Source organism: Triticum urartu, chromosome 4, assembly GCF_003073215.2.
Source record: "Triticum urartu cultivar G1812 chromosome 4, Tu2.1, whole genome shotgun sequence".
NCBI classification, from domain to species: Eukaryota; Viridiplantae; Streptophyta; class Magnoliopsida; order Poales; family Poaceae; genus Triticum; species Triticum urartu.
The window spans coordinates 66,148,982-66,152,838 of record NC_053025.1 but is presented as its reverse complement, the minus strand read 5'-3'; the positions used below and the strand labels follow the sequence as shown (position 1 = coordinate 66,152,838).

The following is a 3,857-nucleotide window of genomic DNA, read 5'->3' as shown; positions in this document are numbered from 1 at the left end:
CCCAATTTTAACACAGAAAATTTGTGAAAGCAACTTGGAAGAAGCACCATCAAGATTAACACTCAACAAATCACACTTATCATAATTAATCTTCATACTAGATATCTGGTCAAAACAAGAAAGCAACAACTTTAAGTTTCTGGCGCATTCAGGATTAGGATCAAATAAAAGCACCGTATCAGCAGCATATTGAAGACTGACTAAGCTATCAGGTACTATATAAGGAATAATCCCATAAATAACATTAGTTCTCACAGCTTTCGCTAACATCCTAGAGAACACATTAGCCACAAGGTTGAACAACATGGGGGAGAATGGGTCCCCTTGTTTCAAGCCTTTCCCACCAACACAATAATGTCCATTGGTGTCATTAATACGAACACTAAAGGAGCTATTTTGGATGATGGACAAGACCCACATAATCCACTTATTGCCAAACCCTCTAGAGGTTAGCATCCCCACCAAGAAATCCCAGTTAACCCTATTTTAAGCTTTCTCGTAATATAATTGAGGATAACCCCAGGCTTGCCAGAGTTATATAGTTCATAGATGGCCTCGGGCTGTGACCACACTTTTTAGAGTGAATCTTCCTCGGACAAACGCAGACTGACACGGATAAAGTAATCTTTGTCCCACAGGTGACACTCTATTAGCCATAGCTTTGCTAAATATTTTTATAGAGCAATTACTAAGGCATATAGGCATGAATTTCTTCATATCCTTAGCATCGGGTTCCTTAGGGATCAATGTGACAATAGCATAGTTGAGCCTCTGGATATCTATAGAGCCATCCTCAAAATCCCGAACCAAGGCCATGAAATCCTTTTTGATTAAATCCCAAAAAGTTTGGTAAAACAGGAAAGAGAGGCCATCAGGGCTAGGGGCTCCATTAGCATACGAGCCCATAATGGCCTCTTTGATTTCCTCCTCAGAAAAGGGTTTTCCTAAACTAATGTTTTCTTCTTGGAATACCATTTCATCATCAAACCAAAAATGGCCACTCGAATGAATATTCGTCTTAGGTTCGTATCCAAGTAAGTTTTTATAAAAATTAGTGGCAACCTCCAACATATCTTTAGTAGAATTGACATGGCCATCTAGGTTGTTCAAACTGAAAGGTGATTTTTTTTCTCCGACGTTGATTTACCACAACATGAAAATAAGCCGTATTCCTATCCCCTTCTATAATTTTTTTAATCTCTAGACCTCTGCCACATCGCAGTTTCTTCTTTTTTCCAGATATCACCCGGCTCCTCTTTGTTCTCTTTCATTCTGAGGATATCCTCAGGAGAAGATCTGTTTTGCTCAGAGAAAACATTTGGAATATCAAATTCTTGGGTTAGTTATCTTTTCTTCATCTTCATAGCTTTCTCCATATTTATACTCCACCCTCACCTTTTGTCTGGACAACTTAGTTTTAAATTGCCATGTGTCAATAGCAGAATCAAAAGGAGAGGGGGTATTCTAGATTTTATGCACCAGAGTAATAAACTCAGGGTGACTAAACCACAATTTTTCAAATCTAAACAATCTAGAAGTAGGAGTGTTGTCTTCTCCGGTATCGAAAAGAAGGGGAGAATGGTCACTGCATACTGTAGGTAAAGCACATAGGGTGGTAAGAGGGAAATGGGCATCCCAATTAGTGGAAGAAAAAACCATATCAATGGTAGCAAAGATAGTGTTGTCCTGATTATTACTCCAGGTAAAAACCCTGTTAGCCAGTTTTGTTTTCATAAGGCCCCATTTGTTGATCCAATCATTGAACATGGGTCCAGAGAATAACTCCATCACATACAATGCTTTCTTGTTGTCTTATTGCATGTCCATGATGTACATTTTGCACAAACCACCAAAGGCAAGTCACCAACTCTTTAAATTGTGTGCTTAACGTATGACCTGAATATCCCATACACTTGCTCTGATAACACTGATATGGCTTAACTGAATTTTATTAGCACTAACAAAATTATAGATCTAAATGCTAGTATCTAGAAGTTAGAATGCTATGCGTTCCGAGTAGAACCTGTGCCAGATTTTTTTCGAGTGTATCTCAGATGAATATGCCTAACCAACCATAACTTTGTACACTTTTGTACTAACTTCAGTTGTACTCCTACCTTTCAACACTAAGAAACAATATTTGTACTGAATAATATTGATGGGTCTCTCCCCTCCTATGATCCTATCTCCATCCAGCATTTTAACAAGTTCGTCGAGGAGCACTTCACTTGCCGCGTGCCGTGCATCCTGGAAGCCTGCGAGGTGTACCTCGACGGTCATGCCCACGACAACATGTACATATCAGAACCCTGACATACATGAAGAACGGCCAAGAGGGAGCATTCTTCGTTTCACTTTATTAATCATGAACCCTGACATACATTTAGCTGAAACCAATCTTACCAGATTGGACGTACAAACTAGAGGCAAAGATACATGTCCATCAACACATTTATTTTGTTTGAATATCACCGAGCTAACTTACAGTAACGAACATGAACACAATTATTCATGCACTCATGTGCATGCTTGTAATTCAATCGCCGAGCCAGGTGGGCAATTTAGAGTGCATGTTCGGAAATTTTCTTGGCATTCCTTAAGGTTGCGCCAACACGGCGCTTTGCCCGGACGTGAGACGTAGTAGTAGCACCCTTTGGAACCGGTTTCTCTACTGGGATCGTCCCAGTTCCTTGGGATGCACATTTTCACGTTGATTTTGCCTTCATGTAACGGTGAATCATGATATTAGTAGCCTATCAAATAGACAATAGATGCAGTGTTCCTTAGTGCACAGTGTGGCAATTGTTTTCTCCAGACAATGAACAGAACAGTAAGAATGCAGTATATGTATGCTTACACTGTCCAACTGTTGCGAGATACCCGATAAGCAGAATAGTAATCAGCCTGCTCCCCTTCATAGTTGTTCTTCACCTCTTTTCCTGAACTAATGAACCATACGAGAGTTAGATCCAGGATAATGGTCATGCCCCCTCTCAACTTCTATAGAAGCTACAGTACTATAATATCTTGGCTAAAAGAAAGACTAGCAAATTCAGTACATGACTGGCAAGTGAGAAATGGCTGTGCTAACACTTGGCAGATCGCACGACTGTAGCGCGCATATACAGATCAAGTTCTTAACCATTGATGTATATGTATAGTAAGATGTGTACATGATCCTTGTAAGGAATGTTCCCAATTATAAATGCACTCAAACCAGCAAGATATTTTTACCTATGTGGTAATGAAGCGGAGGCGCGTTGCGGTCATCGATCGAGCTCGATCAGGCCGTCGCTGGAGTTGATGACCCGCAGGAGCTCGAGGGACTGACGGAGCATAGGAGGAAGGAGGCTTGGAGGAGAGTGGAGAGAAATCGTGGTGATAAATAGAGAGGATTTGGAGGGGAAGGACTTTGGGCTCCAGCTGGAAGCAGCTCGGAATGGCCCAACATGGCATTCATGAGGGTGAAATAGGAGAGGAGAGAGCTACAAGAGGAGGCTAACGTGGACGCTTTTGGTGTCATGCATGACACGGATCGCACATCTACAAGATCGCACATGTTGGGGTGGGACATATGATAGTTGAGACAGCATGTGTGGGTTGGGAGGCAGCGTTTTGGCTCTGTGGGTTCGAAGATTTCAGCGTGGTCTGTGCCATGGTATCAAGGATGACGAAAGGCAACTGATTTCCTTCTCTGATGGCCGATCGCATTAGCTTGTCAATATTTCATCCCGCGGGTGCGTGGGAGGGGACATGGATCTGCATGCGCGTCGATGGTGGTGGCGGGATTAGCAACGAAGGCGATGGAGGGTTTGTTGTGAAAGTTGTTCCACAAGCACCAGTGTGGAATGGATTAA

At 41.9% G+C, this 3,857-nt stretch overlaps 1 long non-coding RNA gene across 2 annotated transcripts; it reads right to left on the bottom strand.

The window, feature by feature from the left end:
- Positions 1 to 2,340: 2,340 nt before the first annotated feature.
- Positions 2,341 to 3,350, bottom strand: LOC125553561. Of its 2 annotated transcripts, none has more exons than XR_007304112.1 (3): positions 3,235 to 3,350; positions 2,858 to 2,944; positions 2,341 to 2,753 (listed from the first exon to the last, which is right to left on the bottom strand). It is a non-coding gene; the product is annotated as an uncharacterized LOC125553561 (long non-coding RNA). The 2 variants fall into 2 exon arrangements; XR_007304113.1 differs by having other exon boundaries at positions 2,341 to 2,720.
- Positions 3,351 to 3,857: the final 507 nt, after the last annotated feature.